Source organism: Artemia sp. Qi Xiang Cuo, chromosome 13, assembly GCF_049724085.1.
Source record: "Artemia sp. Qi Xiang Cuo chromosome 13, ASM4972408v1, whole genome shotgun sequence".
Taxonomy (NCBI): domain Eukaryota; kingdom Metazoa; phylum Arthropoda; class Branchiopoda; order Anostraca; family Artemiidae; genus Artemia; species Artemia sp. Qi Xiang Cuo.
The window spans coordinates 59,182,498-59,209,831 of NC_142806.1; the positions used below are offsets into that span (position 1 = coordinate 59,182,498).

At 34.4% G+C, this 27,334-nt stretch overlaps 1 protein-coding gene across 1 annotated transcript in view; it reads right to left on the reverse strand.

The window, feature by feature from the left end:
- The window catches only part of Larp4B (La-related protein 4B), a 90,763-nt gene extending 67,864 nt beyond the window's left edge, over window positions 1-22,899 (reverse strand). The window contains exon 1 of the mRNA XM_089099613.1: window positions 22,834-22,899. The gene's annotated coding sequence lies outside the window, so the exon portion shown is untranslated. The remainder of the gene's footprint in view (window positions 1-22,833) is intronic.
- Window positions 22,900-27,334: the final 4,435 nt, after the last annotated feature.

The following is a 27,334-nucleotide window of genomic DNA, read 5'->3' on the forward strand; positions in this document are numbered from 1 at the left end:
GGATTGACTAGTTTTTGCTCGCTCTGTTTGGTGAGACTGAGGCTGATGTTAAAGCAATTACGGAAGAAGATTGAATGTTTACAGTGTTGTGACTATCAGCGATTTATCACCAAATTAGGTGATTTGAAATTTATCTCACTTTCCTGTACGTAGGCCTAATGGCCTCCAGGTATGCAAAAAACTCCACAGCTGCCAGTAGCAGAATGTGACAGAATCCAAAAGGCTGTCAAGCAGCATAGCTTTAGCTTAAGCAGCCTTAAGTTTCATTTCAATAGGAAGATTTAATTTTCCTTTGTTTTTACGTCGTATTCACTGACAAAATGTGATCATACCCCTATTTTATAAATTTTACTTTTGGAAGACAAAGCTTCGAAAATAAGATCTCAGTTATATGTTTTTGATTTATATACTCAACTGAGCTTTGTTTAATAGTATATCCGCACAATAAATAAACACAGAACAAAATCACAGGGGTATTCCCGAGGTCAAGGGTGTCTTCTAGGTTTTTTTTTATCCCGAGTAAGTTTTGAAAAATACTTTTTATTGAAGGTTGCTTTTTTGGCAAATGTCTTTAGATCTGATACTCTGATTTTGTTTTTCCCAGCCCTCATCTGAATCCCAAAATTTTTACTGTTTATAGAAAAAAAAATCCATTCATGCTAATAAGGAGAGTATTAGTTTAATTAAATTTATGTTTAGTTTAATTGTAATATTAAACAAACATGTGAACCTAATCTATAAAAAGAAATTCTGTTTTGTTGCCAAAAAGAAAGTCATGACGTCTCGAATTAATACAACCTGATTTGGTTTCTTAATTTTTTATTATTTTACTTTTATTTTAACGACGGTTTCTTCGCCCTGAAATTTTCTAGTGGATTAGTGAAAATATGAATTCTTCATGGTATTAATAAGATTAATAAAAAAAATGAATTTGTCATGCTAAGAATCAACACAACCAAATTTTTCACCCAAGACTGATTACCCTCATTAAGGACTGCTTAATCCAGTCTCCTTAATCCTCATACTGAAACTTCGTGCCAAAAGAACACAAAATGGTATTTCACGAACAATTTTTGGCCCGTTTTCAGGTGAAAAGGCTTCATACAACCCTTTTTTTCAAAATAGTCAGTCCTCATTTGTCTTACACTGAAAACTGTTAGAGACAAAACAAACCTAAACCTATTTGGGCAACACATTGTCAAACAGTTCGTGGTAAAGAACTGTAAGACGTGGCTCAATAGTAACTAAAACTATAAACGGAGCTTTGATATCAATAGATATATAAAAATTGGCTTATTACGCACATTTCAAACATATAAGATTCATTAAGTTTAATGTTACCTATCAAAGGCTACGACCCTGAGAAAATTTGCCTTATTTTCAAAAGAGGGGAAAAGCCCCCTAGAAGGAAACAAAAAATCTTAATGAAAACCATACCATATGATTCAACATATCAGAGAACCCTAATGTAGACGTTTTAAGCTCCTATCTGCAAAAATGTAAAATTTATATTTTTTGCCTTAAGAAAGGTTTTTTTTTTTATCCCGAGTAAGTTTTGAAAAATACTTTTTATTGAAGGTTGATTTTTTAGCAAAGGTCTTTATATTTGATACTCTGATTTTTTTTTTTTTTTCCAGCCCTCATCTGAATCCCAACATTTTTACTGTTTAATGTCTGTTGTTCAAAAGAAAAAAAAATCCATTCATGCTAATAAGCGGAGTTTTTTTTCTAAAAAACACGCATAGATGCGTGTTTTTTTCTTCCAGGGGTGATCGTATCAAACCAATGGTCCTAGAACATCGGGAGAAGGTTCATTCCAACTGAAATTTAAAGTTCTAGTGCCCTTTTAAGTGACCAAAATGATTAAAAGGGCAACTAGCCCCTCTCCCGTGTCCCTTTTTTCGTTCTATAAAAACTTTGAGATTGCCATTTTGTTCAGCATAGTTGAAAAGCTTAACAACTATGCTTTTGGAGATAGCATGACCCCTCACAGCCCCTGGGGAAAGGTCCTAAGTTATAAAATTTGTATAGTTATAAAGTTATAACTAAAATGTACAGCGTTTAAAATGTTTTAGCTTCAAAATGTAAAGAATTTACTTGTGGGAGATTATCCACGGGAAAAATTTTCCATGTAGAAGGAAGTTTTCGGGGGGGTGAACTTTCCGGGGGAAATTTTACAATAAGGGAATTTGCCCGAATTCTTATACTAAATTTTTCTTATTTGTCTTGCATTCTCTTTGCCAACTCAATCTTACATGTGGAGATGTTAAAGGCAATGGTTTGGGGTAAATTTTTCCAGGATTGAATTGTATGAGTATCTTTCTGTGGGGAGGATTTTTCCCTAGAGGCGGAGCTGGATTTCTCGGCATTTTTTAAAAAACGGCGAGGAATTAAATGGAAAACAACAACAAGTTTTTTTTCAACTCAAAGTAAGAAGCAACATTAGAGCTTAAAATGAAAAGAAATTATTACGTATGTGAGGGGGGGGGTTATCCACTCTTCAACACCTCACTCTTTACGCTAAAGTTTGAATGTTGTCCTAATTCTTTAAAATGACAACTTAAACAAAGGGTTGTTCAATTAGAACAATAATAAGCTATAAAAAAATGTATTTAACGCCAATTCCATCGCCCCGACTCCACAGCCCTGTTTTAAGCTTCATTTAACTAGATTTTATAAGTTAAAAACGACTCCAGACATTTTCAATATGCGAACTTCATTCAGCATAAAATTTATTGAAGATCTGATTCCACAGCCCTGCCCCAAACTACATCGTTTTTGCCATGCTAGGGTCCCCTTATCTAAGGGGCTTGTATTTAAGTTTTAAGCCATGTCGAACACTTTTTTGGGGGCTTTTTCGTCACTGACTCACCTAAAAGTCACACCAGGCATTTTCACACTTGTGACATAATTTTCCAAATCAATTACTACGCTATTCTGAAAGATAGAATCAGCAGGGCAAAGTATGTTCGATTGTACTTCGATCCTGGTGACCTACATTACCAGTGATTCTCCTTTCGAGAATAGCTTAACTGGAGGTTTTTGTCGCTTATATCCAGGGCTGTGGAGTCGGTCATAAGTTATAACCGACTCCGACTCCAGACACTGTCAATATACTGGCTTCGACTCAATTCAGCAGAAATTTACTAAGACTCTGACTCCACCGCCCTGTTTTAAAGCTTCATTTAACTACATTTTGTAAGTTATAACTGACTCCAACTCCAGACATTTTTAATATACCAACTCCAACTCCATTCAGCAAAAATTTACTAAAACTCTTACTGCACAGCCCTGCTTTAACGCTGCATTTAACTACATTTTATAAGTTATAACTGACTCCAACTCTTCAACATTTTTAATATACCGGCTCTAACTCCATTCAGCAAAAAATTACTAAAATCTCTGACTCCATCACCTTGTTTTAAAGCTTCATTTAACTAGATTTTATAAGTTATAACTGACTCCAACTCCAGACATTTTTAAGTATACCGACTCCATTCAGCAGATATTTACTTTAACTGCGACTCCACAGCCCTGCTTACATCTGAAGTGTGAAAATACCAGATGCGACCTTTAGGCGTGACGGCGACAATTTTTTGAGCTCCTTTTGTGGGGAGTCTATTTTTTCTTTTTTTGTTTACACATTTGAGCTCCCTTATATGGGCTTGAGGGTGTAAGCTTTAAGCCAATTGAAAAAGACCTGACCTTATTTGCGCCCCATATTTTGAGGGCCTGCACCCATAGACAATTTATTTTTTAGATTAGCAAGAAAATCTGGTCCCAGAGATTGAAAAGTGTTAAAGGCCACAACAAGTGTCAAAACAGTCCGAAAAGTGACACTTAAAACTTACCATATTCAAGTGGAAACCTAAAACTTACCATATTCAAGCCAGTAAATTTTTTAAAAAATTTGGTAAACTAATATCGGAGGTTTTTTTTATTCTTTGAACTTGTGAAGATCAATGGATTTCAAGAGTAAAGGCACTCAGCACTGAAAAAAATATTTTCAACACACAAATAAAACAGCAAACAAAAATCTCCTTGTTGCGTTAAAAAAAAATTGATGTGGCATATTTGATTTGCCAAACTACTCTGCTCTTTCCTTTATCTAGTCTCAAGTTTAGGGTTTTTTTTTCTAGATTTTCAGAGACGAATGGAAATTCTCCCTCCCCTAGCACTTTCATTAACTTTGATTACGTTTCAGAACAGAACGTCGTACTTCAGCTTTGTATACTGACAAAGTAGAGGAAAGTGAGTCAATCAGGGTTACCACTATGGACAGTAGCAAGAGTGCTACAATTGCCCAAATTTACGTGCTATGCAGCGGTTTTCAATGCTATAATAAAAAAAATTTACTTTAGTAGTGCTAAAAAAGCACTTTCGTGCTACAGGTGGCAACCCTGCAATCAACATGAAGACAAATTATTATATATTTTTAAAGAGTCTCTTATGTGTTGCTGCAAGAGCCACGGCACACACCGTTTTTGCAACATTACTAAAATGGCATCTAGTAAAAATTCTCACTAAAAACGTAGTAAATAAAAAATCGTCGGAGTGGAAACTTCGAATCTACTTTACCATGACAGAGGTAAACAGGGAATTTGTTTCTTTGCTTTGTTCATATCAGATTAGGAACTTGAGTTGGATGTAACTACAAATTTTATGCATAGTTTTGTTAAGTCAGGGAGGGTATACGATCCTATTCATTGTTTATATGATGATAATGAAGAAGTGTATGTTTTTATGACTTTAACAGCCATACATTTAATTCTTTTTTTTACTAAACGGTTTCAAACGTTAGTCAAAACCGAGTGAGGAGTTGATTCCTCGGAGTGGTGTACAATGTCTTAGTTTACAGTTTTTTTTAAATAATTGCGGAAGCCCCCCTAAGATGGAGGGTGGGTGGGGTGGTTGTAAGTGGCTAATGAGAGGAAGGAAAACTGAAAATGATCCTGGGCGCTAAAAAGAGACTAGCTATGCTCCTGGCTCCTCCTTTTCTATTATAAAACCTATCTGTAAACATTCAAAATTTGCTCAATTTAATATTACCCCAGGAACTCAGGTGGCCATGGTGTCCCTGGCAGTATAAGTAGGCTATGGGACTTTTTCACTACTTCAAAAAATAACTGTCTCAAATTCACCTCAGGCTCTTGAAAAGGGCACTAGAGCATTTAATTCTCAATCAAATGAGTCACATCCCAAGTCTCTATGACAAACCATCGCATTCAAAGTGGCCAGGTAAAACAAGCAATAAAACAAAAAATAAAATTGAAGACACATGGCTCTTTGCCATAGGCAACGCTGGAGTACATCTGGTACAAGAATACCAAAGTGGGTTTATAATAAATTTTCAATGTATCTGATTATATTCTCAATAAATTGTGCAAAAAAATTTAGTGTTCAGAGTAGGATATGGGGGAGGCGGTAAAAGGGGAGGAGACAGTTCATCTCATTAACACAATAATTTTGTCTGTTCTAAGTTTTAGTATTGCTCTTCACTTCAATTTTTTAAACTGAGCTTGTATTTAATTTATGTCTGTTAATAATATTGTATCAAGGTTTATCCTATATATTGAAGGGAGTCAACCCTCCAGTCTCTTATATGAAAGCCGAACCTTGGCATACAAATTCTTTGAAAATGAAAATCATGATCTGACAAGTTGCGCCTCTAAGATTTGTTTAAGAGGGTGAAGGTTGAAATACCCAAAAAGTTTTTTTCAGTTGTGATGTCTCAATTTTCGAAGCGGGGTAGGGTTCCATTTGATATTTCCCGTTAGTTGATGTGTGACTGTACATTACTGTTTAACCACTAGCATAAAAGCTCCTTTTTAGTATGCTATTTCAGGTTCACCTCCAAAACGTCTACTTGAAACTTCCCAAAAAAATTAGCACACAGCTGTAGATGGCAGTGATTTAATGAAAAGTATTGACCTATGCAGATTCTCAAATGCATTTGAAATTCATGTATGTTTAGTGTTTTATTAATTTAAATTTAGTGTTTTATTAGTTTTATAAATTTAATTAGTGTTGTTCTAAAATTGGAAATAATTTTAAATTACCTATAATAATAATTTAATTGCTATTCTTCAAAAAGTAACTATATTTCCTTCAGCAAAACTCAATTTAATTAAAATCCACATATCAGTTGGAATTTTAAAAGTATTCCCTTGAAATAACTCAGAAGGATTTACGCTCCTTCTTGAAAACGATGGCCAAATCTTATGGGAAGATCTACAATTACTGCCATACAAAATGAATTCATTAATTGGTTGGATGACATGGATGATAACAGCTTCATAATATTGATCTATTTTTTCATGGCATAAATTTAAATTTTTCAGCATTATTACATCAAGATAGTTGGGGCAAAAATATCAGCCTTGTAAGGTGACATTCTAAATAGAAGTTAAAGGCTATGTGTTCTACCTGGACACAAGGCATTGGACTACTTGTGCAAACAATCTGTAGCATTTGAAGTCAAGAATGTAGCATATCAAAAAAAAAAATTTTGTTAACTAAGCAACATTGCATCATGATTCTTCTAGAAAGAATATGAAGACATCTACAATGTGATATAATTTTAACAAACAAGGTTCAGTTAAAAAACCAGAGGAGGTTTAAAATGGATTAAAAAGAGAAACAAATAAACCTAATGTCCTATTGGCTGGTGGACACTGAAAAATCTATTTATATAGCATTTTTCTATCAGCTAGCCAAAGTTTTATTCATTACCCAGTATAGCCAGGTTGGGTACTTAAATGATATACCCCCTACCGCTCAAGAAGTGAAGTTAGGTTAATCCTAACAAAATATATCTAAGTATGATAAAAATATAATACTTTAGAAACAGATTTGGGCTACATATTTGCATTACTAAGCTTTAAGAACAAAGATTTTTCAATAAATGTCACTCCAGCCTAGGAAATTTTAAAAAGGCGGTAATCACTCTTATTTATTTTATTTTCTGTTCGTTTTTAGTCTGACCTTTAGGTCAGACTAAAAAATTAGGGGGGGGGGAGGAACAGGGGGTCTGCATGCGAAATGTGTTAGCTACAATTATTCTGATATTATGAAGTAAGAATTGTATCACCCTAGGTTGTATATCTGCATATTTGGGGCAAAAAAGGTCTACAATTGTGTAAACACTATAAATCAAGAATTTCCAACCTTTTACCTGATATGAATCCCCAATCCTCATCTTATTTTAAGAGCAAAATATGGCTTGAATACAGTTTTTATTTCCCTATATTGGGTACTGTAATTGTATAAAAGTATGCCCATATTATTCCAAAAAATGCCTCTCTGCCCCTCACTTAACTCCATTAATAAAATTTTGTATTTCCCATCAATTAAGGACTTGTCCTCTCGGCAATTGTTCAAGGTTAGTTTACATATTAAATCTGCTAATAGATCATTAAAAAAGGAAGAAAAAAGTAAACAATTTAAATGCTAAAAACCCAACAATTCTTAGATTCTTAGCAGAAATAATTCCTGAACTTTATTTAGTCAGCTTTGGTAAAGTTTAAAGAGCCCTTTTGGCCTTCTTGATTTATTCATGTTTTATAAATTTAAATCTGCACTGATATTTGCATCTGCAGATGTAAAAAAATAATAAAAACTCTCATCTTGCAAACACTATTAATCAGGAATTTATATATTTTTTTTTCAAATATGAATCCCTAACTTTTATTTTATTTGGAGTTGTTTGGAAGATTATGGCTTAAATACAAATTTTTATTTTACATATTACTGCTACTACTACTACTACTACTACCAACTCACTGCCGCTAGTGTCATTACTAACCAAAATGTTTGGGGGGGGGGAGCAAGAGATTTTACCAACTAACTGGTCATTTTACTGACTGTTTTTTGTCAATAATTAACATAATGTCTGTTTTGAATACAATACATAAAATCACTGCAAAAGTCAGTAAAATTGCTGCACTTACCAACCAAGATTTAGATTTTGGCACATATCATGTCACTATTTTAATATTGTTTATTTAACCAAATGGAAAGTTGTGGCACCATCTATAAAATCCCGACATGAGTTGGTAAAACTAAATTTCTGGAGATGACATTTCAGTATTTTCATGGTCTTTATTGAACCAGACAAAGAATTTTATGGTGTATGGATTGATGGATCTGGTTTTTGTAATAGATTCTCCTTTTCAGTCTACCCTCTCTGATAATTACCTCTGTCAAATAATCTCACAGCCAACTTGTTTCAGCAAAGGTCAAGTCTCCAGCACTCTTGCTCTGGTTATTCTGAGTAAGCCTGACCTTCTTATTAGGAATGTAATAACCACACCTGTTGGTAATAGCAACCATGTAGTAATTATTTCAGAGTAATGTCTGCCTACCAAACAACCTTCCAACAAAAACATGTAAAATACAAAAATAGTCTCTGAAAAACTTGCCAATGTCAACTGGATAAAGCTTATTACTGATGATATTGAAGAGAGTTAGTCAAATGTAAAAACAGAAGAGTCAGCACCAGAATTTTTCAGGCAAAAATTTTACCTTTCTTAACTACTAAAGTAAGCAAGCTAATCAATAGAAAACACAGAGCATGGAATTGCTATAAAAAAAAATAAGACCACAGAAAATTATCAAGTCTTCAAATCCTTTTGTAATCAAACAACAAACCAAATAAAGGAGTTGAAAAGAAGGTTTGAGGAAAAAGTAGCTGAGGAAGTTAAGGATAATCCTTAATCTTTCTGGCGTTTGGCCACTCAAAAATGTTGCAGCACACACACAATCCCAGATATCCTCCATAATAGTAAATCAGTTGCTGATCCTGAGCTGAAAGTTGAAACTTTCAACTATTATATCTCTTCTGTTTTTTCATCCAACTCCAGTATTAAATATCCTACACCTCCTTTATATGATGTATCACATAAGATGGAACCAATTCTGATTACAGATACTTTGGTTCTAAAGGAACTTACATCCCTCAATCTGAATAAATCTGCTGGTCCAGGCGGCATTCACCCATGTATCCTACATAAATGTTGTAGAGTTTTGTGTCAATCTCTTGCCCTGCTGTTTAAATTATCATTAAATCTTTCTAGACTACCTCAGTACTGAAAAACTGCACATATTATTCCTATTTTTAAAAAAGGTAGAAAAAACCTTGCTGAAAGTTACTGACCCATCAGCATGACATCAGCAGTTGTTAAGCTTCTTGAAAGAATAATCAATTCTGCAGTTGTTAAACACCTTGAAGCAAACAATGTTTAACACAGTTCATAACATGGCTTTTGTTCTGGAAGAACTGTTGACACCAATCTCCTTGAATCATATGATCACACTACCAAGTTGCTTGATATTAGGGTGCCTGCTGAAATGATTCTGCTTGACTTTTCTAATGCTTTTGACAAAGTGTGTCACAATCAACTTGCAATCAAATTATGTGCAGTAGAGCTTGAAGAGAAATCTCTGCTCTGGATCCTTGATTTTTTTTATTTGCAAAATCAATGTGTTCAGTTATTTGATGCATGTTCTGAGTGGAGTTCCTCAGGGAAGTGTCTTGGGTCCTACACTATTTAAAATCTTGATCAATGATGCTCCTTCAATTATCCGCAGTAAATCAACTCTTTATGCAGATGACCTGAAGCTACTAAAACCAGCTTTGGCCTGTGAAGATCATCAACTGCTGGGTCAATGGGCTGAGGCCTGGTTTCTTGAATTCAACATTGCCAAAGTGCCATATCATTCACTTTGGCAAACTGAATCCTTGTCACTCTTATTTTTTCTTAGGCCACCCACTCTCATCTGTAAATAATGAGCAAGATCTTGGAATCACTATTGACTATGAACTAAAATTCAGCAATTATGCTAAGAAGTCTGCTGCTGGTGCTAGTTCAACCTTGGGGCTGATTAAGCATACTATTTCCACCTGCTCCCCTGAAGTCATCAGTCTTCTTTATAAGAGACTTGTGAATCCCAAGCTTTAAGTTGGAATGTCTCTTACCTCTCCATATTTCAGAAAAGACATAAAAGTTCTTGAAGATGTGCAGAGACATGCCACTAAAGTGATATCTGGCATGCAAGAGCTTTCCTACCCTGTAAGACTATCAAAGCTGTATCTCCCTACACTTGTTTACAGGAAAAATAGAGAGGATGCCGTGTTAACCTATAAGTCATTAAGGGCAAAAATTCTACCAGCACTATTCCCTACGGTTAGTACCTATTTAAAAATTACAGGTGATTACTTGAAACTTGCCAAGCAGTCTACAATTTCTAGAGTCTGTGCTCAATCCTTCTCAACAAGTATTGTCAACAATTGGAACAAATTATCTAATGAAACAGTTACTGCTGAGTCCATTGATGTTTTCAAGCAAAGGCTAGATGCTGAGTGGTCCTCCAGAGAGTATAAACTCATTGGGATGCTACTGAAGATGGAACAGCACCTGGTCACCAGTGAACCTTGCATACAACTAGTCATCATTACAGAGCTCTACAAGGAGTAATCCTTAGATTGCTCCTAGCTGCAATTTAAGGTAAGACATATTTTAGTGAAACTTCCAGAATTACTGCAACATCTACTTCTTCTTTAATCAGGGAAGTTTGTTTAGAAGGCTGTCTACATTGGAACTAAAGAACTTCTTTTGTTCCAAATTAGGCACTGAAGAGGTAGCAGATGACCATGGAGATGAATTGATATGTAACAACAACAAGTAGCCACTAGGTGATCAAGTTATTACTCAGGAAACACTCAAGATAGAAGCAAAAGGAAGGTCAGTATCAGACATGAAACAATATTACAAACACTGATAGACAACTAAAAAAAAAAATGTTAAAGAGGTGCTACATTTCACTCATTGGCAATGCACTTTAATTGCTTTTTTTGTAAGTATCTCTAAGAACAAGATAAGATTCAATGGTTGTAGTCCTTCTTTTAATCTCACTGACTAGTTCCCTGTACTTCTAGTGATCCTCTTTAAACTAATCAGGGTGGAAGTGGTTGTATGCAACTAAAATGACTCCTGGAAAGCCTTTTTATTTCAAAGCTTGAAACAGTGAAATTCATTGGTGGTGGTCTGTTAAGTCCAGAGGAACTAGCTCTAGTAGAGTCACCTTACATTGATATTCAGTCTGGCATTGATACTAACATCATATTTGAGATAGTCCATGATGAACATAATGACATCACCTATACCTGGTATATAAGTGCAACAATATCAAGTTTCCTGCTGTCATATTTTTCCAGCTCTGATTAATTAAATAATGTTACTCTCAGGACCATTGCATTATCACTAGTAGCTGCTTGTACCTCATCATGAACAATAAAACAAGTTTTTTCTTCATCACACTTGGAAGCTAGACACTGCTCAATGTTTTCAACTTTTGAACTAATGTGTTAAAAAATCAGTTTTAAGCAACTCCATGGAAAAACCATCAAATCAGTGAGCAACATATCAAATTTTGGTTCAGAATGGAAGGATAGCCACTAAAACCACAGAGTGACATCAGTGGCATCAGAGTTCAAAGATGTGCTGGTGCATCCTGTACAGCTCCCTGCATAATTAAGTTTAGAGGTAGTAGCATTTATGACTTTAAATTCATGCTCACCAAGAGCAAGACAACTTGCACATGCCCATTTCATGCACTTATCACAATGAAGGTATTTTGAATTCTTGAAGTTATTCTAGGTACAAAATGTATGTCAGCTTTTGATGGACTATCTCTTCCATGTCCTTTGGGTCTCTTGGCACTATCAATGCTAGTGGATTTTAAAGAGGCTTTAGGCATTGTTAATATGGAACACTGGCAACACAGCTTCGAAGCAAACTTATGTATCTGGTTCTATATGCTTTACACTGTTGTTGGCATCTAAAATCTATTTGCACTGCCAGTGTGCAATATTTTTGCATAAGACTTTGGGATGAAACAAAGATAGTCTATAAAAATAACTGCTAAGCCAACTTGTGGGAAGTACTTAGATTACCTTTTTTTAGCAGTGCAAGGAAAGAGTCTGGGTGGTACTAACACTACTCTTGTCTGCTCCTGCTCCCTTCAACATAAATTACAGGACATGTTTCAAACAGCTGTTAATACTACAATTCTTTAGAATAACATGAACTTAACTTTCATATACTTAATCTGTAAATCATGGCATTTGTATGATTTGTTTTACTCAGTGCCCCTAAAAAGAGTTTAATGAATTTGTCTCTTTGTGCATTCTGGTGTATTTCCTTATTTTTTTGTAATGTCTTCAGCCTATAGAGTTTATTAGTTAATTGTGGTACCAATAAATCCCTAAGGGTTCAGTTCTTGTAAATTGTCTTTTGTGTATTCTATTGTTTACTGTTAATTTGTAACAAGACAAGCCTATGGCTTACTTTGTTTTTGTTTAAAATAAATACAACTTAATATTGACAACCTTTTGGCTGAAATTTGAAATTCATCAAAACATATTCTTGTGTTGGCAACTAAGCACTGGCAACAATAAAATAAATGAAAAATTAAAATCTTTAAACTTTGGTTACAAAGGAAATTAAGAATATAAATTTCCAACTGAAAAATCCACACAGACAACAAAATCAACATAACCACCATGAAATAACACTTAGGGTCCAGGCATCTTGAAAATAACATAAAGTACATGGGAAACTGCATTTGACTCACAAATTGAGACTATAATCCAAAATATAATTTTCATTAAAATGGGAGAGGGGTAAAAACCATTGACATAGCAAGAAGGCAAAGCCCATTTCAGTACAAGAAAACTTATTTTAGAAAATGTAAAAATATAATTAAATCTAAAATTAAAATCAAAAGATCTAAAGCCAAACTCACCAGCCATGACAGAAAAAATATAAATACAATAAATGGGTCTATAGCCAGTAAATGAAAATGAAGAAAAAAACACAAATATTTTGCCTGTATCAAACAAGGCATCTTCAGCTCAGAGAAAAAAATAAACTAAAACAAAAAAAAAATAAAATAGACACACCTAAAAATATAATATACAGTTGCTTAAAATTTAAAATTTGGAGCTACCTTCATGTATCAATAACATAACCTCACAAATGTAACTAAAGTTACACAAAAATTACTTTTGTGAGATGGTTTCATGTAAGGTAGCTCCAAATTGTAAATTTTAAGCAATTGTATATTATACTTTTAGGTGATTCTATTTTAGTCTTATGAATATTTTTTAGTTTTAGTTTATTTTTTTCTCTATGCTGAAGATGCCTTGTTTGATACAGGCAAAATATTTGTTTTTGTTTTTTTCTTCATTTTCATTTACTGGCCATAGACACATTTGTCATATTTAAAATTTTTCTGAAAATTAAAATCTTTAAACTTTGGTTAGAAAGGAAATTAAAAATATAAATTTACAACTGAAAAATCTACACAGACAACAAAATCAACATAACCACCATCAAATAGCACTTAGGGTTCAGATATCTTGAAAATAACATAAAGTACATGGGAAACTGCCTTTGACTCAAAAATTGAAGCTATATTTTAAACATAATTTTCATTAAAATGGGAGGGGGAGGGTACAGACCATTGAAATAGCAAGAAGGCAAAGCCCATTTCAGTACAAGAAAACTTATTTTAGAAAATGCAAAAATATAATTAAATCTAAAATTAAAATCTTTAAACTTTGGTTACAAAGGAAATTAAGAATATAAATTTCAAACTAAAAACTCCACACAAGACAATAAAATCAACATAACCACCATAAAATAACACTTAGGGTCCAGATATCTTGAAAATAACACAAAGTACCCCCCCCCCCCATATATACCTAACCTAACCCTGAATTGGCATCTATAGGGGGGGGGGGAGAAATTCATTTCCAATAGAAATGATTATTATATTCATAATAAGCATAAAAAAGGCATTGAATGGTGTATTCACTTCAGTCCTAACTCAGTAATATGATTTGGTAGAACTTTACTGAAATCAATTCAGTGAAAAACAGTTTACAAGAATAAGTTTATATAAAAAATGGTCAGTGTATTAATAGATTAAGGAAAGAGAACTTTCTTTACTAAGCAAAGGAAAAACAATCACCTTAAAAAATCCTTCTTGGATGAGATAGGCCTACATATTATATAACTGGTGTGTAACTTTTGCCCAAGAACCTAAAAACATCAACTTCTTCAATTTCAACATTCCCAACTTTTATCCAAGCTATTACATCATTTGACATTGATTTTTCTTATCTGTAAATCTAATGTTGCTGGTTATTTGGCTGTGTATAGGGGCCATTGGGGTAAAATTCTGCTTTAGCTACTTTTGGCTATCTTAGAATGGGGCTAAGTTAGGAAAATGAAACTTCCAGGGATGGGTCTGCAGGCTAAAGAATGTCCCAGGAAAGTATTTTGAAGTACCTACCTCTACTCCTTCTCCCTTGAGAGGGTCCTGAAATTTGCCTGCATGACATACCTATTGAAATTTTGACAGAACAACATTTTAACTTAATTTTCAGTTATCAGTTTCTTTTTCTCTGGCTTTAGTTCTGAAAATGCAATTCCTGTTATTCGAGTAGAATTTTAAGCTATATCAACATTTTTTTTTTCAAAACTTATGAAATATATTTACATATCTTAAACCTTTATAAATTGGGAATGAGCAAAGTTGTGAAGCTGAAAACAATTTTGTTATACTTCATTTAAGCAGAAAATCTATTTTCCAAGGCAACACACTGATTTTTAAAGGTCAGGACCCTCTAGAGAGAGGAGTAGAGGTAGGTGCTTCAAAATATTGTCCCAGGACATACTTTAGCCTGTAGATCCATCTGTGAAAGTTCCATTTTCATAATCTCACTCCTTTCTAAGATAGCCAAAAGTGGTTAAGGTAGAATTTTACTGTCAGTGGTAAGACTCTTTTAGCTTAGCTGGAATTGACCCAGCTCTAAATAGGCACCTGAAGAAATCTGGGAAAGATACATAGGAAGGGTGTACAAAAACACAGGATGGCTGCCCCCCCCCCCTCCCAATTGCACTTCCTTGTTGAAGCACCACAAAATAGAGAGGAGAACTATCAGTAGCAACTATAAAGTTTCAGTGCTGTATTCTTTACCTACTGCAAATAGAATTATACAAAAATTACAATCTTGCAAGGAATGTCAACATTTATTGTCACAGGGGTTAAAATAGGGACTTTTGCCCTGTACCCCCTCTACATCACCAGTGTCATTTTTAGACACAATATACCTCTTTCAACTCATCGTTCAGGAATTATTTAGAGAATAATCATATATGATTAGATTTTAATGATGGAGAGGCATTAAGCTGTTGTGGATTAACCATGCTGATCACTAAATATAAAAGTTAAAATAAAAAAAAAAAACCTGAAGGACCAAGTACTGTCCTTTTCCACTAGGTTCTTGAATAAAAAGAAAGAATTTGATATCTTTTTCAAAAAGTTTGCAGTACATAGTTAAATCATTTGAAGAACTGAGAAAATTTCCTTATCCTAACTAAAATCTTTTGTCCTTGTACAAAAGATTCCAATTACTCCCGTTACCACTATTTTTTATTACAAAACTGCAACAGCAGTAAGTTTTAGCTTGTTATTCATATTACATAGCAATAAAAACAATAACAACAGTTTAACATAAACAAAACACAGGTGATTGCAACCAAAATGTCAATTATTTACAATGATACAAAATTCAGCATAATCCTACTGAATAAAAATCCTACTGATTGTTTATATGCTGCTGTTCACCAAACAGTGAGCATCCTAGTTGGTTCTTTAATGCTCAAGAACAATTATGCCTCTATGATATTGCTTTGCAGTTTTAGTTTGAAATCAATTTGCTTCAATTGTTACCAAGGGAATATCTTAAATGCATGCAAATTTGATGAAATGTAAATTGCAACTTGGCCTGTAATGTTTTTAAATGTAAGTTTATCTTATACAAGAGTAATTAGCCATTTTAAAGAAGTTAGAGCTACAAATGTTCAATACCCCTGAAAATTATATGAGGATCATACTTATAAACCTTATCTCTTTCAATCTGCAAAGAGGACAGTGAAAAAAGTGTACTGGGGATAGGCAAACAATTCTGTAAAACAAGTCCAGTAGCTCTTTTCTTAAAATATTCCATTCTGGAGCAATTAGCCTGGTTGGATGAGCAATAATAGAAAAAGATAGTCAATTGACTTTTAAGGTGTCAGAAAGTTGCCTAAATGTGACTCCTAAAAGGTCATATTTTTGTATTTTCTAAAATAAGTTTTCTTGTACTGAAATGGGCTTTGCCTTCTTGCTATGTCAATGGTTTGTACCCCCCTCCCATTTTAATGAAAATTATATTTTGGATTATAGCTTCAATTTGTGAGTCAAAGGCAGTTTCCCATGTACTTTGTGTTATTTTCAAGATATCTGGACCCTAAGTGTTATTTTATGGTGGTTATGTTGATTTTATTGTCTTGTGTGGAGTTTTTAGTTTGAAATTTATATTCTTAATTTCCTTTGTAACCAAAGTTTAAAGATTTTAATTTTAGATTTAATTATATTTTTGCATTTTCTAAAATAAGTTTTCTTGTACTGAAATGGGCTTTGCCTTCTTGCTATTTCAATGGTCTGTACCCTCCCCCTCCCATTTTAATGAAAATTATGTTTAAAATATAGCTTCAATTTTTGAGTCAAAGGCAGTTTCCCATGTACTTTATGTTATTTTCAAGATATCTGAACCCTAAGTGCTATTTGATGATGGTTATGTTGATTTTGTTGTCTGTGTAGATTTTTCAGTTGTAAATTTATATTTTTAATTTCCTTTCTAACCAAAGTTTAAAGATTTTAATTTTCAGAAAAATTTTAAATATGACAAATGTGTCTATGGCCAGTAAATGAAAATGAAGAAAAAAACAAAAACAAATATTTTGCCTGTATCAAACAAGGCATCTTCAGCATAGAGAAAAAAATAAACTAAAACTAAAAAATATTCATAAGACTAAAATAGAATCACCTAAAAGTATAATATACAATTGCTTAAAATTTACAATTTGGAGCTACCTTACATGAAACCATCTCACAAAAGTAATTTTTGTGTAACTTTAGTTACATTTGTGAGGTTATGTTATTGATACATGAAGGTAGCTCCAAATTTTAAATTTTAAGCAACTGTATATTATATTTTTAGGTGTGTCTATTTTATTTTTTTTTGTTTTAGTTTATTTTTTTCTCTGAGCTGAAGATGCCTTGTTTGATACAGGCAAAATATTTGTGTTTTTTTCTTCATTTTCATTTACTGGCTATAGACCCATTTATTGTATTTATATTTTTTCTGTCATGGCTGGTGAGTTTGGCTTTAGATCTTTTGATTTTAATTTTAGATTTAATTATATTTTTACATTTTCTAAAATAAGTTTTCTTGTACTGAAATGGGCTTTGCCTTCTTGCTATGTCAATGGTTTTTACCCCTCTCCCATTTTAATGAAAATTATATTTTGGATTATAGTCTCAATTTGTGAGTCAAATGCAGTTTCCCATGTACTTTATGTTATTTTCAAGATGCCTGGACCCTAAGTGTTATTTCATGGTGGTTATGTTGATTTTGTTGTCTGTGTGGATTTTTCAGTTGGAAATTTATATTCTTAATTTCCTTTGTAACCAAAGTTTAAAGATTTTAATTTTTCATTTATTTTATTGTTGCCAGTGCTTAGTTGCCAACACAAGAATATGTTTTGATGAATTTCAAATTTCAGCCAAAAGGTTGTCAATATTAAGTTGTATTTATTTTAAACAAAAACAAAGTAAGCCATAGGCTTGTCTTGTTACAAATTAACAGTAAACAATAGAATACACAAAAGACAATTTACAAGAACTGAACCCTTAGGGATTTATTGGTACCACAATTAACTAATAAACTCTATAGGCTGAAGACATTACAAAAAAATAAGGAAATACACCAGAATGCACAAAGAGACAAATTCATTAAACTCTTTTTAGGGGCACTGAGTAAAACAAATCATACAAATGCCATGATTTACAGATTAAGTATATGAAAGTTAAGTTCATGTTATTCTAAAGAATTGTAGTATTAACAGCTGTTTGAAACATGTCCTGTAATTTATGTTGAAGGGAGCAGGAGCAGACAAGAGTAGTGTTAGTACCACCCAGACTCTTTCCTTGCACTGCTAAAAAAAGGTAATCTAAGTACTTCCCACAAGTTGGCTTAGCAGTTATTTTTATAGACTATCTTTGTTTCATCCCAAAGTCTTATGCAAAAATATTGCACACTGGCAGTGCAAATAAATTTTAGATGCCAACAACAGTGTAAAGCATATAGAACCAGATACATAAGTTTGCTTCGAAGCTGTGTTGCCAGTGTTCCATATTAACAATGCCTAAAGCCTCTTTAAAATCCACTAGCATTGATAGTGCCAAGAGACCCAAAGGACATGGAAGAGATAGTCCATCAAAAGCTGACATACATTTTGTACCTAGAATAACTCTTGTGGATAAATATTTTTTGAAATCTCAATAAACTCTGCACAATTTATTACTAAGAGATCGTCCAGATATCTTTTATTGTTTGAAGGGTTATATTTTACATTGATTGGGATATTTTTATTTATCATATATTCGTATTCTAATTGACTTAAGAACAAGTCCGCTATGAATGGTCCCTATGAGTTTTTTCTCAATACCCGAGCACTTCGTATCGAAGGAGTTATCGTAGAAACTTCGAAAAGGGCTCATTCGATTGGAAATCGGAGCGGCTAGTGCTCTTTTAATTGTCGAAAATGATTGGAGGGCAACTAGCCCCCCCCCCCACGTCTATCATTCCCCAAACACATCCAATCAAAATTTTGAGATAGCCATTTTGTTCAGCGTAGTTGATTTCCAACAGAAAATATCCTTTTGATGAGGACAATCCCCCGCAACCATCGGGGCAAGGGTTTTAAGTTATGCCCTGATGACATATAATATCAATGTTGACACAATGTACAGTTTTTTTTCTTTAAAGCAGGGCACTTCATATAGAAGGGATCGTCTTAGAGACTTCAAAGGGGGTTTATTCGATTGGAAATCGAGAGTTCTAGTGCTCTTTTTAATAGTATAAGGTAATTGGGGGGAAATTAGCCCCCTCGCCCCCCCCCCCCCCTCACGCCAATCATTCCCTCAAACACATCCAATCGAAATTTTGAGATAGCCATTTTGTTCAGCGTAGTTAATTTTCAGACATAAAATGTGTTTTGAGGAGGATAATCCTCCACAACCCTCAGGGCAAAGGTTTTAAGTTATACCCTGGGGGTATAAATGGTTTTTATAGAAGGCGTTGTCATAGAAACTTCAAAAAAGGCTCATTCGATTGGACATTCAAAGGGCTATTGACCTTTTTAATCGTCGACAGTGATTGGTGGGCAACTAGCCCCCCCCCCCACGCCCATCATTCCCCCAAACCCATCCAATCAAAATTGTGAGATAGCCATTTTGTTCAGCGTAGTTGATTTCCAGATATAAACTATGTTTTTGAGGAGGAAATCCCCCACAACCCTCAGGGCATGGGTTTTAAGTTATGCCCTGGGGGCATATACGGTTTTTATAGAAGGCGTTGTCGTAGAAATTTCAAAACAGGCTCTTTCGATTGGCAATTCAAAGGGCTTGTGCCGTTTTTAATAGTCAAAAGTGATTGGTGAGCACCTAGCACCCCCCCCCCCCCACGCCCATCATTCCCCCAAACACATCCAATCAAAATTGTAAGATAGCCATTTTTTCAACGTATTTGATTTCCAGATAGAAAATAGGGTTTAAGGAAGACACTCCCCCACAACCTTCAGGGCAAGGGTTTTAAGTTATACCCTGGGGACATATAAGGCTTTTATAGAAGGTGTTGTCGTAAAAAGTTCAAAACAGGCTCATTCGATTGGAAATTAAAAGGGCTATACAATATCAGGCATAATAGTGAAGCACACTAAGTCAATTATTTTGCTAATCTCATCCATTAACTTGTGACAGTAAAAACACGGATTACAATTTTGAAAGTTTTGCCCGAATAAGCTTTCTTTATTGGCTAGAAATGACAATTTGAAACTAAATTTGTAGTTTTAGCTAAGCACCGAATTTTACTTGTGAACGGTCGTTGCCTAGGCATTGAATTCTGGCTGGACACGTGTTTAGACATGGGATTCTAGCTAGACACGCTTGTGAACGCCGCTTTATAGTCTTTTGGAAAAATTATTCACCCCAGATACCACGGATAGGGGCTTTGGTGCAAAAGGTAATATCCATCCCAGCTACAAGTACGGCAGCAGAAGCTGCGCTGGGCTAATTGTAACAGTCAAACTGTTCCTTGTGGCACCATATAAGGTCAGCAAACTTATTGTCATCCTCATCAATTAAAAGTTTTTCAAGGCCTTCAGAACAAATCATCGTTTTCAGATTAACATAATTTCAGAACCCTTTTCCTCATCAGTTTGAATAAACAAAGTAGGCTCTTGCTAAGCTCTCTGTTAGTCTGTATGAGTACTTCATAAATTACGAATTGAGAGCACCACACGGTATATTGTCATGTTTGAATCTATATAGAAGGCTCTATCCTTTCTTGGAAATTAACAACATATATAGAGAAAAAAAAATTAAAGTCATTGTGAAAAAAGACGGATACCAAAAATGTTGGTCACACCACTGAATTTCATTGGCGTACCACCAAAAAGTTGTCGGCACTTTGTCAGCGCGCCACTTCACATTAAATGTGTCCACACCGCGAATAAAGGGGTTAGGTTAAGAAAATGAAACTTTCAGGGATGGGTCTACAGGCTAAAGTATGTCTTGGGAAGGTATTTTGAAGTACTCACCTCCACTCCTTCTCCCTCTAGAGGGTCCTGACCTTTGATGACCTTTAAAAATATGTGAGGCATAGAAGTGAAACCTTGCAAAATAGATCTTCTGCTTAAATGAAGTACAACAAAATTGTTTTCAGCTTCACAACTTTGCTCAATCCCAATTTATAAGGTTTTAAAGATATACAAATACATTTCCTAAATTTTGAAAATAAACTATTTATATGTCTTAAAATTCTGCTCAAATAACTGAAATTACATTTTCAGAGCTAAAACCAGAGAAAAAGAAACTGATAACTGAAAATTAAGGTAAAATGTTGTTTTGTCAAAATTTCAATGGGTATAGACCTGTCATGTAGGCAAATTTCATGACCCTTTAGAGGGAGAAGGAGTGGAGGTAGGTACTTCAAAATACCTTCCCGGGACATACTTTAGCCTGTAGACCCATCCCTGAAAGTCTCATTGTCCTAACCTAACCCCTTCCCAAGATAGCCAAAAGTAGCTAAAGTAGAATTTTACCATCATGGTAAAATTCTACTTTAGCTACTTTTGGCTATCTTGGAAAGGGGTTAGGTTAGGAAAATGAGACTTTCAGGGATGGGTCTACAGGCTAAAGTATGTCCCGGGAAGGTATTTTGAAGTACCTACCTCCACTCCTTCTCCCTCTAAAGGGTCATGAAATTTGCCTACATGACAGGTCTATACCCATTGCAATTTTGACAAAACAACATTTTACCTTAATTTTCAGTTATCAGTTTCTTTTTCTCTGGTTTTAGCTCTGAAAATGCAATTTCAGTTATTTGAGCAGAATTTTAAGCCATATAAATAGTTTATTTTCAAAATTTAGGAAATGTATTTGCATATCTTTAAAACCTTATAAATTGGGATTGAGCAAAGTTGTGAAGCTGAAAACAATTTTGTTGTACTTCATTTAAGCAGAAGATCTATTTTGCAAGGTTTCACTTCTATACCTCACATATTTTTAAAGGTCATCAAAGGTCAGGACCCTCTAGAGGAGAAGGAGTGGAGGTGAGTACTTCAAAATATCTTCCCAGGACATACTTTAGCCTGTAGACCCATCCCTGAAAGTTTCATTTTCTTAACCTAACCCCTTTCCAAGATAGTCAAAAGTAACTAAAGTAGAATTTTACCGAAATGATTATTATATTTGTAATCAGCATAAAAAAGACATCATACTGTGTATTCACTTTATTCCTAGCTCAATAATATGATTTGGTAGAACTTTACCTTGATTTCTTTAGATAGGCTATTTCTTTTAGGCTATTCTAGCCTACTTGGAATTGTCCTGACAGATAGCCCATAACAAATTCATAGGCTGTAATCCAGTACATTTCAAGAGGACTTTGTTCAAAGGTGACACAATTCTGTTTATTCCTCACTTTAGACATTTAATTGAGGTAAAGTGGTGTTTCTAGCTAGCCTAGGCTTACATCAAAAATAACTAAGTCAAAAGGCAAACTTTTCATACTTGTTACAGGATTGTACCTCTGCTGGCAAACCAAGTTGAAGAATGACAAGAACTTACTACTGTACCAAGTTCTATAGCAAGCTAAGCCTACTTGATTTGTCTGGAAAATGATTGCTTACTCTGAGATACTGAGTAGCCTATTAATAGACAAAGCCAAGTTTGTTCTAGGCTATTAGGCCTTTCTGGGAGATCCCTCCCCCAACAAAGATATCAAACTTGTCCCTACTAGATATTTAGGCCTAGGTATAGGCTAAATGGCCAGTTTTGAAGCATAATACTTCATCAAGTCTAGGCCTAGTAGCCTAATTCTTCTGAATCATAACTGTCTAGAAAGTTTATTAGGGAAGATTTATAATACTATTTATAATAATACGATTTATAATGCTATGCTAACAGTCAAATTTCTATTAGACTTGGCATATGGATGAATTTTCAGAAATTGGATCAGATATGAATTTTCATGTTTTCAATGACCTTGATATTCACATCATATTTAAAGGTCATAATTGTAGGAATAAAACTACAGTATAGTATAAGTAAAATGGCGTCTACAAGCAAGTTTATTCAGCTTGCAGAGTATCTTACCAAAATTACAGAAAATTCATTAAAAAATTTTCCAAAATGGCTATCAAAAAATGCACATGGTCTTTCAGGGAAAACCCGTTGGAAACTTTATAACTCAACAGCAGCTGAACGAAGCTTGGAAGATAACATTTACGACCATAGCAGAAGATATCCAGCCGAAACGTCTTCAAAAAGACAACTCTGTCAATTTCCTTTTTAAAGTTTAAATAAATATAAATAACGGTTATTTAATTGAATCATCGTTTTTCACACCAATACAATAAATCCTTTTTCATATATCCAGAATTTTCATGGCGCTCTCCGACCTCTTCCACTTGCATCCCGCTTTCGCTGGGTTTAATTGACCAACGAGCTGAATATTTTTCTTTTTTTTAATGTAATATTAAAGATGGAAAAGTATTTCAAAAAGAGAATGGTTCAAAAAAGAAATATTACAATTAGTGCCCTATGATATTCACTGAAGTTTTCTGAAAATTGCTGTGATCTTGTCAAAAAAAATCAAAATGTGAATTAATGAAGCAGAAAAAACGAGTCGAGTTTCGGCCCGAAAACGAAAACGAGTTTCGGCCCAAAAGTCGAGCCGAAAATGGTTTCATTCGCGGTGTGGACACATTTAATGTGAAGTGGCGCGCTGACAAAGTGCCGACAACTTTTTGGTGGTACGCCAATGAAATTCAGTGGTGTGACCAACATTTTTGGTATCCGTCTTTTTTCACAATGACTTTAATTTTTTTTCTCTATATATGTTGTTAATTTCCAAGAAAGGATAGAGCCTTCTATATAGATTCAAACATGACAATATACCGTGTGGTGCTCTCAATTCGTAATTTATGAAGTACTCATACAGACTAACAGAGAGCTTAGCAAGAGCCTACTTTGTTTATTCAAACTGATGAGGAAAAGGGTTCTGAAATTATGTTAATCTGAAAACGATGATTTGTTCTGAAGGCCTTGAAAAACTTTTAATTGATGAGGATGACAATAAGTTTGCTGACCTTATATGGTGCCACAAGGAACAGTTTGACTGTTACAATTAGCCCAGCGCAGCTTCTGCTGCCGTACTTGTAGCTGGGATGGATATTACCTTTTGCACCAAAGCCCCTATCCGTGGTATCTGGGGTGAATAATTTTTCCAAAAGACTATAAAGCGGCGTTCACAAGCGTGTCTAGCTAGAATCCCATGTCTAAACACGTGTCCAGCCAGAATTCAATGCCTAGGCAACGACCGTTCACAAGTAAAATTCGGTGCTTAGCTAAAACTACAAATTTAGTTTCAAATTGTCATTTCTAGCCAATAAAGAAAGCTTATTCGGGCAAAACTTTCAAAATTGTAATCCGTGTTTTTACTGTCACAAGTTAATGGATGAGATTAGCAAAATAATTGACTTAGTGTGCTTCACTATTATGCCTGATATTGTATAGCCCTTTTAATTTCCAATCGAATGAGCCTGTTTTGAACTTTTTACGACAACACCTTCTATAAAAGCCTTATATGTCCCCAGGGTATAACTTAAAACCCTTGCCCTGAAGGTTGTGGGGGAGTGTCTTCCTTAAACCCTATTTTCTATCTGGAAATCAAATACGTTGAAAAAATGGCTATCTTACAATTTTGATTGGATGTGTTTGGGGGAAAGATGGGCGTGGGGGGGGGGGGGTGCTAGTTGCCATCCAATCACTTTTGACTATTAAAAAGGGCACTAGCCCTTTGAATTTCCAATCGAATGAGCCTGTTTTGAAGTTTCTACGACAACGCCTTCAATACAAACCTTATATGCCCCCAGGGCATAACTTAAAACCCTTGCCCTGAGGGTTGTGGGGGATTTCCTCCTCAAAAACATAGTTTATATCTGGAAATCAACTAAACTGAACAAAATGGCTATCTCACAATTTTGAATGGATGTGTTTGAGGGAATAATGGACGTGGGGGGGGGGCGAGTTGCCCTCCAATCACTTTCGACAATTAAAAAGGGCACTAGCCCTTTAAATTTCCAAACAAATGAGCCTGTTTTGAAGTTTCTATGACAACGCCTTGTATAAAAACCATTTATACCCCCAGGGTATAACTTAAAACCTTTGCCCTGAGGGTTGTGGAGGATTATCCTCCTCAAAACACATTTTATGTCTGAAAATTAACTACGCTGAACAAAATGGCTATCTCAAAATTTCGATTGGATGTGTTTGAGGGAATGATTGGCGTGAGGGGGGGGGGGGCGCGGGGGCGAATTGCCCCCCAATTACCATAGACTATTAAAAATAGCACTAGAACTCTCGATTTCCAATCGAATAAACCCCCTTTGAAGTCTCTAAGACGATCCCTTCTATATGAAGTGCCCTGCTTTAAAGAAAAAAAACTGTACATTGTGTCAACATTGATATTATATGTCATCAGGGCATAACTTAAAACCCTTGCCCCGATGGTTGCGGGGGATTGTCCTCATCAAAAGGATATTTTCTGTTGGAAATCAACTACGCTGAACAAAATGGCTATCTCAAAATTTTGATTGGAGGTGTTTGGGGAATGATAGACGTGGGGGGGGGGGCTAGTTGCCCTCCAATCATTTTCGACAATTAAAAGAGCACTAGCCGCTCCGATTTCCAATCGAATGAGCCCTTTTCGAAGTTTCTACGATAACTCCTTCGATACGAAGTGCTCGGGTATTGAGAAAAAACTCATAGGGACCATTCATAGCGGACTTGTTCTTAAGTCAATTAGAATACGAATATATGATAAATAAAAATATCCCAATCAATGTAAAATATAACCCTTCAAACAATAAAAGATATCTGGACGATCTCTTAGTAATAAATTGTTCAGAGTTTATTGAGATTTCAAAAAATATTTATCCACAAGAGTTAATTCTGGAGCCTAGCTATGGGACAGGACACTCTGACCATTTCTTAGATTTAAATGTTAATATTTCACATAATAATAAGTTAGTTTTTAAAATATATAATAAAACGGATGATTTTAATTTTGAAGTAATTAATTTTGCATTCCTTGAAAGTAATATACATTCAAATATTACTTATTCAGCTTATTATTCCCAATTATTTAGGTATGCAAAAATTTGCAGTAATTACACAGATTTTAAAAATAGATGTAAAAAGCTTAGCGAAAAACTGATCTAGAGGTTTTTCTGCCAAAAAAAGTAGTTGGAAATAAAAAAAAATTTAGTTTTATGTATCATGAACTTTTAGGTAAATATACAACAAATTATAAGGAAATACTGAATGATATTTTAATATAATTTCTCTTTCGCTTTTCTTTTTTGGAATTTTGAATTTGTAGATTGTTTTCAAACAAGCTTGAAGAACTTTAAATCTGTAATTGGTTCCGGATACCAATAAAAGGCTTTGTTTTATAACTCACATCTGGACCAGTCTTTATTTGTTCCAGAATGGTCTTTGCTCAGTGACCTCTGGGATTTTATTAAGGAAAGAATGAAACTCATTTTGTATGTAATTTTGAATAGCTTTACTAGTATGCATGTATTTCACAAGTTTTACCTAACATAGGGATACCATAAAGATCTTATGGTAGAGGCTCCACTGTCCTGGGTAAAAAAAGAAAAGCCTCGAAGCCCGTTAAGGCAGGTGGTATTTCTTCTGATGAGCCCTAATGGAAGGTACTACTTGGAAATATTTCGCTAGATTTAAGGTGCTTTTTTTGTAAATTTACAACGACTTACCTTTATTGATGAAGACTTTGTATGGATTTGGACATTTCTATTTGGTTGATGGTTCGGTTATAATGTTTGGTCCAAGGAAGTTGGATAGATGAGTAAGGTCAAAACCTCGTTCAATTGCACTATTATCTCAATTGCGGGATTAGGATGACAGTCTTTTTCTTCTTCTTCTCTCTTTCTCTCTCTCTCTTTTTTTTCTTGCCAAGTAATTACCTCTAAAATATTATAGGCAGCATGCTAGCGCTGCCTAAGTAAAGAACGATGTGGGCACAATGTGTTTTTTTTGTTTTGTTTTTTTAAATTTTTTCAAGAAAAGTAAAGAACTCCATTAAACAAAAAAAAGAGCAAAAACAAAATCAAATAATCTACCAAGCGTAAACTACCACAAATCAGCATTATTAAATAAATGAAACCCAAAACGAACAGAAATTACAATAAATAATCGAGTCAAACTCAAAACGAGCAGAAATTAACATAAGTTAGGCGCAAAATCCCTATGCCTTCCCAAGGCCAGAGCAAAATTTGTACTTTACTGAAAAAATATAAATGTTTTTACTTTTATAGCTTTAATAAATCAATGATTACTAAATATCAGTATATGTATATTAGACTGACAATGCACATTCATTTGTATTTTTCAGTAAAGTGCAAATTTTGTTCTGGCCTTGGGAAGGCATAGAGGTTTTGGGAAGGCATAGTGGTTTTGCAATCACTTTTCGAAGTTCCCACGACATTTCCTTCGATGCGAAGTGTCCTGGTCTAAACAACAACAACAACAAAAAATAATACATTATACCCACATCGATCTTTACTAC